The sequence below is a fragment of the Erinaceus europaeus genome, chromosome 12, assembly GCF_950295315.1.
Source record: "Erinaceus europaeus chromosome 12, mEriEur2.1, whole genome shotgun sequence".
NCBI classification, from domain to species: domain Eukaryota; kingdom Metazoa; phylum Chordata; class Mammalia; order Eulipotyphla; family Erinaceidae; genus Erinaceus; species Erinaceus europaeus.
The window spans coordinates 18,700,965-18,712,158 of NC_080173.1; positions in this window are offsets into that span (position 1 = coordinate 18,700,965).

Below are 11,194 nucleotides of genomic sequence, written 5' to 3' on the forward strand. Positions count from 1 at the left end.
AGACACATATGAACACTTTAGTTAACAGTTCTGGTTGAACCAAATCTTTGATTTATTACAGGTAAAGCAGCAGGTAAATCCAGCCCCACTGTCTGCTGTTGGAATCTTCTCAGCCAAGGCCTCACACATATGTTACCTCAGATCTGCCCTGTACAAACTGCTGACCCAACTTGTTATGAGCATCACAGATGTTATATGCCTTTGTTATATGCCATCATGGGGGGGTGGCTTGCTACATGGCAACAGCTAAGTGGACGGTTGGGAAATAAAGCAAGAAAAGCCTCAGAAAAGCAGTGCACCTGGTTATGTGCACACATTATAGCGCACAAGGACCTAGGTTTGAGCCCCTGGTCCCCATATGCAGTGAGGGAGCTTTCAGAGCAGTGAAGCAAGTATTGCAGGTGTCTCTCTTTCATTCTCCCTATCTCTCCTTCCCCTCTTAACTTCTCTCTGTCTGATTAAAAAAAGGCAGCTAGGTGCTATAACCCTAGTAGCAAATAATAATAATAATAATTAATAATAATAGGAGATAGATCACTTGGTAGAACACATGCCTAACCATGCACAAGGCTCTGAGATTAAGTCCACAAAGGAGCACCATGGATGCCATCAGGAGAGTTTTGGGGATGGTGGAGAAATATTGTGGCTTCTTTCTCTTCTCACTCATAAATAAAAAAAACAGTAGTGGGCCATTGCTATCCACTGCCCTTTGGAAGGTCTGTTCAAGATAAGGAAATCAGCCTCCCTGGTACAGGAAGAGCTAGCATGTACTGTGAGTTGGTGCCAGGCCCAGGCTTTATGATATGCAGTAGTTCATTTAACCTCACAGCTGTCTAAGGTAAGGGATACTAACTACTTCAAAAAAAGTGTGCAAATAAGGAAAAGCCATAAACAGAGGCTTAAATAAATTGCTCAAGTTTGTGTGGTTACATGTAAAGGATATAGAATTTAAACCCACTCTGTTTTCACTCTCCACATACTTAACCACATTTAAGAGTCTTGTATGGGCTGAATTTGGCTGCATCTTGCAGAAGAACTGGATTCTGAGAAGGACTTACTAGCATTTTGATGATGGAAAAATCAAGTACTGGAATTTTCCCTCAAGGAAAATCTATTTGAAAGATGAGAAAAATGACACTTGTTATCTCCTGTCTTTTCAAAAACACAGTCTGTATCCAAATAAGAGTTCAGGTGTGGTGGACACTAAGATATGTTGTTTGAAAGAAAGCAAAGCAATGCAATGTAAACACAATGGGGAAGAAACAGCAACAGACAGCAAATGGTGTCAAGTGTGAAAATAAAGCCTTTTTATACTTGTTCTCATTAATCTTCATACCATCCCTTTGAGATGGAAATTGTTGAGACAAGGAAACTGAAACTCAGAAAGCACAAATTCTTTGCACAGGAAGTTACCAGATATGCTGCCCTTTTAAGCTATAGCCCACTTTTTCTACAGTTAATCATAACATGGACAATAACATTTGTACAATTTTCACTGCCCCTTGTATAAATTTCAAGTGTGTACAATGTGTATTAACTTTCTTACCTTCAGCAGTTCTTTAGCTCAAAGGAGGTTTCATTAAAGAAAAAGTTCAGATGACAACAAAAGAAGAAAATATTCAAGGCTGTTAGCTAGTCTTTTATAAAAAATAGATAAAATCTGCTAGCTGGTTTCACTAAACAAAGTAAAATACACTTCCTACAATTACAAAAGAACAACTACATCTTATAAACTTTGCTTGGGAGGCATGCAAAATCCTTAGATAACTTTTACATTCTAATTCAACAATCTCATCTAAACTTCAAAGGAGAAATTAATTTGATTTTGCTTAAGTAGGGGGGAAAAGACTTCACTGAAGTAGATTATTTGAGCAGTAAGGCCTGCAGAACACAGTGGAAATCTTAATATCATAGAAGTAAAGGATGAAGAGGAGGGGCAAGGGAAAAGAAGCCAACATTCCTGTCAATAGTAGAAAGTATTTGCAAGTATACAAATCTGCAACAACAGGTCTCAAAAGACAGACATGGAGTAAGTTATTCTTTTTCATATAAAAGTCCATAGATAAGAGCTCAATGCTGGGGGGAAGTTCTCCCACAGTCAAGAAAAGGCACCTCTCTCTGAGCCACAACATTGCCTCAGCTCTCATTCTTTCCTAGCCAGTTATTAAACGTAGGATAATGAGATGTGAGTAGCACTCCATTTCTCATTATCCTACATTTAATAACATGGTGCTACCTAGTCATAAGTTTGGGGAAAAGCAATGTGGCATTGAGCTGAGCTAATAGTCTTTCAATATTAAGTAATAGTGCACTACTACTAAAAGGAAGAGAACATTAATGTCAGGGAACAATTATCAGTCTATGCCAGTAGTCCAGATATTAGCAAACTACCAAATCAGAATCTGCTTGCGAATAAATGGTATGGGAAATCAGAAGCTGGAGTCTGGTATGTATTTCTAACCAGAGTGACACTTCTCTAACCAGGCCAAAAAAGTCTGGTCAGTTTCAGATGAAAATCTGGAAAGTATCAGTAGACAGGTAAATCAATAATGCCACTTTTCAGGGGACACAGGGCGAGATGACTGCAAACAGTAACCTCCTTTGTAATGCATGCAGCCTTGTGTCTAAATGAATTCCCTAAGAGACCCTGGAGACAGTTCTTCTCATAGGACAGAGATATCTGATCTCCTCTGCTGCACCTAGTCTTAGGCTCCCAACAGCTATGGAGGTTGGCTTTGGAAAGCCCGAGTCAGATGCTCAGCATCGACCCTAGCCAGGTTATCTTGCCTGTCCAATTCTGACCCTGCTACTGAGCAGCTCATAAGCTAAGAGTGGCCCATGCAAATGAACATCTACAATCAACTTATAATCAATCAACCGAGATGTAACCTAAGGAACATATGATTTAAGGCCTTATGAAGGCTAGGTGCACATTCCTTCATTGCCAAAAGGCATATCTCCACAAAGGGAACTTTACCAGGTTTAATATAGATTATTTTGAATAAACAATGTGGTAACTACAAAGTAGCTCCAATAGATGTGGATCAAATAAATTCCCCACGGTGGCCTTCAGGACAAAGCAGGCTCTCCTCTCATGAGAAGTTCAGAACTGCCCCTTCTTAGTCATACCCACAAATAAATTCTACTTCCTATACAAAAGAGAAAGAGAGAAAAGCAGGAATGGAAAGGAAAATTTTTCTGTATATTACAAATCAAAAGACTAAAGCATATGCACTGTGTATATAAGAGGATGCCCAATCTTCACACAGGGCACATTATATAAGGCCTTGTATAAGGTTAACAAATAGGTTAACTGTTAAACTATAACTGGATTAGCAGTTTATCCCAGCCCTGAACGGAGCTGTAGCAGTAAGGTTGGTGAGGAAAACAGACAAGATAAGAGCACTGTCACTAGAGTTGCTTGATACAGGGACCACCTCTTCCATCTCTGTAGCCCCCAAGGACACCCGTGCTTTACAGCTCAGTGAGGTAATGATATTATAGATGGCCCAGTGCCGTCAAGCGCAGACAAAATTATATTCATTATATTCTGTTTCAAAAGGTAGAGAATAATACACTTGAGAAAATCTATCATCAAAAATAGTGAAGAGAAAATTTCAGTCATTTAAAGAGCTAAGTTATCTGTAACTGAATGCACATAGTACTTTTATTTGGCCTTAGCACTCATGTAAATAAGATGTGATGACATGTGTTCATAAACAGATGTGTTTGTAGCTTTAGTAAACATATGCTTTTAACTTAATACTTCCCCCCACCCAGTCATGTATGTTTGTGCTTAGGAAAGACTGTATTCTTATTGGCAGTATTAGTGCAAAATTTGCTAGCTCTGTCTACTCACCATAAATATGATTCTTTTATATACAAATGATAGGAAGCTAAAATTGATTCAAAGGAGAGAAGGGGAAGTAAGGAAAGAAGAGGAAAGTAAGGATATGCCTTCTATCTACTCACCATAAATGTGATTATTTTATATACAAATGAAAGGACGCTAAAATTGATTCAAAGTAGAGAAGGGGAAGTAAGGAAAGAGGAGGAAAGGGAATTGAAAAAGAAGAAACAGAAAGAAAGAAAAAAGAACTATACGTAGAGCTTTACTTCTATAAGGTGATCAATTCCCTCTTCTCTGAATAGGTAGAACTGGATCTGAAAAGGAGTATGAGCCAACTGTTGGAAAGTAAGCAAGCAGTACACCCCACTCACCTACCTCCCACCCACCACTACAGGCAGAAAGGACAGCTGATTACGGGTCAGGGAGAGAACTGCCTGCAAGGTTGTAGGGTTGTTCCTTTCCCCTCCAGAGGGACCAATACAAAAGGACCAATGGGAACTGTGAGTAGGCAGAACTGGTCTATTTCATCACCTTGACAATAGGAATTGACCCAGGAATAAGCACAGTGGTCAACTTAGGACAAAGAGACTCTAGAAAGAGAGAAAGACACCCTTTTTTCCCAGACTGGCTGATGAGCTACAAAAGGTGCTTGGGGCCATCAGCCATTTTGGCACAACAGAAGGAATCTCTTCAAGAAAGAAGCCAATAGAAGGGAGCAGAGCTGAGAATGAGAGATAGCAAAGGATTCCTGCAGCTGATGATGAACTACCAGAGGTCACTATTCTGAGGTTCAGCCCTGGGATTTCTTATTCTGTAACTCAATAGATGCCTCCAGTTTGGCTTAAGCCAAATAAGAGTTTGGGATTCTATCATGTAGAACTGAAAACATTCCGGCAACCCAGTGAGGCTTGGAAATGACATAAATCAAGGAATATGCTCACTGATGAGTCCCTGAGTATCTTCTTGCAAAGCTTGAACCTAAGGTCTCTAGGTAGAAGGGGACTGAGTGGAAGGAAGGGGGAAGGGGAGGACTATAGATTTTTTTTTTTTAATTTGGTCCTGCAATCTCATTCATGTGCAATACCATACTGAGCAGCATCCCGGTGCTAGTCTTTTTATTCTTTAGTTTAGAGAGAGTTTAGTAAGAGAAGAGAGACAGAGAGAAGAAATCTACCATAGCAGCACTCCATGGAGTCTCCCCAAATGCTGTGCTGTTGTGCTCCCTTGAGGGGCCAAGGCTCAAACACAGTGCCTCACACATGGAAAAGTGTCTGCTCTACTAGGGGGGAATAACTTGTCCCCCAGCCCCCAAGAATTTTTATGAAAATCTCATCAGAAAATGATAAGGAGAAATTCCTATACAACTATAGGAATTTAACACCTTTCCTTCTCTTCCCCTCACTATGTACTTATAGTTAAAGAATAAAGAAAAAGGTCTAAGATCTAAGAGGAACAAGAAAGAGATTGGCAAAGGTATAACCTATCCAATTCTCTTGTAATCTAACACACATGAGTATCTATTTATTGTCTTAGCTACCTTGAAATCTCTCCTTGCCATTTTAGTAGCAGCATCACATTTGTTTTGTTGGCTCAATTTTTTTTTTGTCTTGCTTTATATTTTACTGCCTTTCAGCCACCAAGATGCAGATGCTACTAAGACTTCCCTGGGCAGATGACCTTACCAATGGGTCTGGAAGTCTCACCTCTCTAGAGCCTTACCCTACCAGGGAAAGATAGAAACAGGCTAGGGATATGGATCAGCTTGCCAATGCCCATGTCCAGCTGAGAAACAGCTATAGAAGTCAGAATTTCCACCTTCTGCATCCCATGAAGATCTTTAGTTCACACTGCCAGAGTGATAAAGTATAGGGAAGCTTCCAATGAAGGATATGGGACACAGAACTCTGGTTATGGGAACTGTATGGAATCATACCCCTATTATCTTACAATCTTGTACATCATTATTAAATAATGAATAAAAAGTTAGAAACAAATGCAAAGGCACTTAAATGTGTGTAGATTTGTGGTGATTTACCATTAAGTCAGTAAACTTGACTTTTTGTGGGAGGGTGATTCCCTTACTGAAGATTAGCATCAGTCTGGCTTTGCATAGTCTTACTTTACATTCCTGGTAAGTTCCATTACCCCATTTTCAATCACGTTGTCATACATTTGATACCTAGTAGACCATTTCAAGGACTAGGGTTTATATGATGTAAAAGTGGGAGCACTACTTCTTCTTCTTCTAGCATTTGCCCTTCTTCCGTAGCCAGTCAACAGCGTCAGGTTGAAAGCTGTCAGGAGCTGCTTGTTGCTGGCTTTGAAAGTAACTGGGATCCATGTGGATTCAGTCGGCTAGGAAGGATCGTCAGTTTCCCCAATGAATGGGTAGTGGGAGCACTACATTTGCTGAAATCAAACTGACCACAAGTTTTTTTCTTAGCCTTTTAACACAAAATCACCTTGAGGCAGTTAGTTTTGGGGCAGGCATGCTTGGCAGCCCCACCTTTGGATTTGGGTGAATCCCAAATCCTTTTTTAATGGTCTACCTGGTTTATGAGTTGCTGAGTGAACCAGCAAAGTACACCTTGAAGACCTTGTGGCCCATACATGACCAAACAGTATATTCCATCCTCCAACCCTGTCAACCATGCTAAGTGGGACTGAATACAAGTAATATACTTTCCTTAGCTCCTTGTTCGTTTTGCTTTTCTTTCAGTCTCTCTCTCTCTTCTTTCTTTCTTCCTTTCTTTCTTTTTCCTTTTTTTTTTTTTTTTTTTTTTTTTTTTTTACCAGAGCACTTCTCAGCTCTTGTTTATGGTGGTTTGGGGGACTGAACCTGGGACTTTGGAGCCTCAGGCATGAGTCTTTTTGCCTAGTCATTCTGCTAACTACTTCCACCCAGAGGCTCTGCCTTTCAATTGGGCTTTGAGACAGTCAGAGTAGGGCAGGTCCTCAGGGAGAAGACCCACTAATAGAGAGTTGGGCAGAGTTAAGACAGGTAGAACATTTAAGACAGGTAGAACATTTGAATCCATTGAATTTGAATCCCTGATTTCAATAAATCATGAGGTTACATTTACTATTTGGATTTCATGGAACTATAATCAACAATCAATCTATATTATTGGATGAAATTCCTCTGTACAAAATTTATTTGTTTTCTTAGGCAGAATATAGGGGCTGGAAAACATCTGTTTAGAAAAAGTATTGAATTAAATAAATCACTGCTCTCATTTAAAAAATATTTATTTATTTATTTTCTTTTGTTGCCCTTGTTGTTTTAGTGTTGTAGTTATTATTGTTGTTGTCCTTGTTGGATAGGACAGAGAGAAATGGAGAGAGGAGGGGAAGACAGAGAAGGGGAGAGAAAGAAAGACACCTGCAGACCTGCTTCACCGCTTGTGAAGCGATTCCCCTGCAGGTAGAAAGCCAGGGGCTCAAACTGGGATCTTTACACCAGTCCTTGCGCTTTGCACCAGGTGTGCTTAACCCACTGCGCGACTGCCTGACTCCCATTGCTCTCATTTTTAAGAAGTATGCTGATGTATTTTTCTAGTAGACTTCATAATATAGGATATTCCAATTCTAGAACGGCCATAGTAAACACTATACTTCAGGTATGTGATGCAGTTTTTGTTAAGTTGACCAACAAATAATAACTGATTTTTGAGTTATTACCTGGGTATATATTAGAACTTACTTCTATTAAAAAAGAAATCACTGGGGGGGGGGGCGTGAAGTGGTGGCTTCCAGAGACAGAGTGCATAATTTGTGTTAGAGAAGCCTTCAATCTGAACCCTGGCACTACATATAATAAAAGTGTTGTGGCATCTCTCTCTCTGTTGTTCATTTAAGCTGAAAAAAGCAAAAAAAAAAAAAAAAAAGAAATCAAATCACCAATTCTTCTAGCGTTTGCCCTTCTTCCGTAGCCAGTCAACAGCGTCAGGTTGAGCCTGATGTCTGCTTGTTGCTGGCTTTGAAAGTGACTGGGATCCATGTGGATTCAGTCGGCTAGGAAGGATCGTCAGTTTCCCCAATAAATGGGTACTCATGGGATGCATCAATAAGATGATGTAAATTTTGACCACAAAATTCTTCTTTCTACCAACAAATAATGAACAGGAACCAGTTATGAACCAAGTGTACTTTAACCAAGGTCTCCTTCCTATGTTCCAAATGTCAGATGACCATTTGAAAGGTGGGTGACATACAATATAAACTATTGTGCCAAAAAGACATACTGAATATGAACGCAAGAAGAATTTATATTTTCATTGAGAATTAAAATGCAAATGACTTTTACATTTCAGGAATAACATAGTAACAGCAATGCTGTCCTTAACCAGAATTTTTTTTCTTTTAAAAATGATTACTCATATGATATAAAAGGGGGAAAGACTAGAACACTGCTCAGCTTTGATATAATGTGGTGCTGAACTTGTGGTCTCTTTGGCATCACGACTAAAAGTTCTATGATCTAACAGCCTGAGTTATTTTTCTGGGCTAAATTAACATTTTCATTGGAAATGAAAGCCTATGCTAATTTGCTTATTCAGTAATAATAATTTTAATGACAGTCATCTCTATGTACATAATAAGCAAAAGTAAGCACAATTGCCTTGGGGAAATAGAGAAAAATTATTTTATCTGTTCAGTATAATTTTTGTACAGTCTTCAGAATTTCTCAGCCTATGGCATTTGGGACCATTAATAGATAATGTTACACACACACACACACACACACACACACACACACACGGGTGTACATGTGAATCCGTGTGTAGACATACTCCCTGTGGTCAAAGAAGGCTGGGAAATGTGCTTTTCTCAAAACTCTGAACATATAATAGAGTATTTTAGAATGTGAGAAGCTTGAAGAAGACATACCTGTTCAAATTTGCTTAGTGCTGCATTTCCTAAAATTAATTTTCTCATGATTAACCAGTGTTTGCTCCTTACCCCCACCTTCAAACCCCTGTCTCCCAAAGCAACTTTGGAACAGCTTGTGAAACTAGTTCCATAAAACAAAGTTTGGGAAACACTAGTTTAGTGGTTTCTATCTACACAGATTTTGCTGTCTGGGTAATATGTAGGGAACTTTGAGTGACAATTGCACCCATTTGGATATAACTTCAACTGACTCTGTAATTAGAAATTTAAAATGCAAATTTTTCAGAAGCAAACTGCCTTTACCATTTAAGACATGTTGCTGAGATTTATTTGGATTTGGGTATAATCATATTACTTTCCAGTATATCTAGTATAGGTAGTAGGTTCAAAATATCTATAAATACTGAACACAATAAAGATTAGCCATGTTTAAATTTTATGTATAAGCAAGAGCTTGGCAATTTAAATATTGTAAATGTATTCTGTTTCATTTATTTATTTATTTATTTATTTTTGGTATATGCCTCTTGGGAAAACCGGAATGAGATGGAAGCTTCTTCATTTGTATTCTGCACAAGATGTATAATATGGATTTGTGTTAGTATGGATGAGGACATGAAGTCATTGCTATTGAGCCTCAGATGTGGCAGAAAAGAATTAGGGGATCATCACCACCTCTCTCTAAATATAATGAAAATCCAACTTTACAACACTCCTCTTAAACGAGTTTTGCTCATGCTACTTGGCTATGCATTAAATCTTGGCACACACAAAAAAATAAAAACAGGGTGGTTTTAAAGGTTCATTTATGTTGGCTGGATTACAAAGATTAACTTCTCAGATGGTGTTCCAAAGAAGTCATCAAATGTAAGTATAATTGAAAACAAGATTCTGAAAACATTTAAATATTGATAGGAGAGTGAACAGAGAAGATGTAGTCAAGACACTATTTATATGCATACATCAGGGTATATCATAAAGGATTAAAAAGTTTAATTCTCTGGAGAACATAATAGAGAGTTAGAGTTCAAGCAAGGTATGCTTTCTGGGAATACTGTAAATTTTTCTCAGGGCAGAAGCACATATTAAAATATAGATATTTTTAATATGACTTAAATGAAAAGTATCATTTGTGCAGATGCTTTTCAAATGTGATAAATTTGGTTTCTTATTAGTTCCCTAGAGTATTTTTCTACCATTTTATCAGAAGGTTAACGGTTTACAGGATAGTTACTGACACATGGGTATAATTTCTCATTCTCCCTGTGATAGGTGTGTCCCGATCATCTTTTCCAAAGCAGCCTGTAGTTTCACATAAATCAAAAACTGTGTGCTTCAATGCAGTTTTTCTTAAAATGTGTATGTCATTGTTGATAGAAATCAAGATTGTAGGTGATCTAGGTAGAATTTTCTATTTTAACAATGAAGGTGATTATGACAATGTAAAAAAAGCCACCATTTATTGAAGATTTACTGTTGTATCAGGTGAAAATTCAAGTATATGTATCTGAATTGTCTTCCAAAAACCACTGTGCAGCAGTTACTGTTATTATTATAAGTGAACAGAAGAGAAATTGAGGTACAAAGAAGCTAAGAAAGTTACTCAAAATGACGCAGCTGAAAGTTGTGTAGAGATAAGAAAGTTTAGAGACAAGGAAGTCCTGTGGAGTTTTTGTCATCTCCATGAATATACAGGAAGTCCTGTGGAGTTTACGCTTTGTCATCTCCACGAATATACTTGTGCACTTTTTTTTTTTAAGTAGGTCTAACAAAGCATTTAAGAAATTTAAGTGTGGATATGAAATATAGTCACACAAAGTTACCTGGTGGTCGGGTAACAATGCTGTAACATAATGACAAAGATTTTTTTCCCTTTTTTTAGGGGGGGAGGGGGAGGGTCAAGATTAAGGATCTTTATAGACTATGAAGTAAATATCAACGGGGGAATGGTACAGAGACTTTGGTCAGAGTTCCATTGCAAAGCTCCAGAGATGATCATTCACAAGTCTTTACTTACCTGTTTTCAATGTTGCCCAGGCAATTCCCTTGTTCAGATAGGAGTCTTCCTACTTTTACATGTTTTTAAGACATCACACAATCACGTTTCTATGGGAAATATAAATAATTCAAATAACTCTGAAAAAGAAAGGGCTCGATTATTGTATATTATAATTTTAGGGGAAAAAAATCAAACTTCAGAAAAAGCTGACAGCTAGATCAAAAGCATTTCAGGAAGTTTTGTGCTCATTTTCTCTAGAGGTTAAACCAGAATATTTTTTAAAGAGGGCATAAGTTTAAAGTCTAGCTAGGGAATAAAGACATGCTTTGTCTGACAGTTCCCAAGTCAAATCCAACATTCATCAAATGATTCTTAAGTACTGTATTAAAAAAAAAATAGAAGAAGAAATAGTCAGGAACAGGCAACCTGGGAATATTAAGCTTTCATTATTA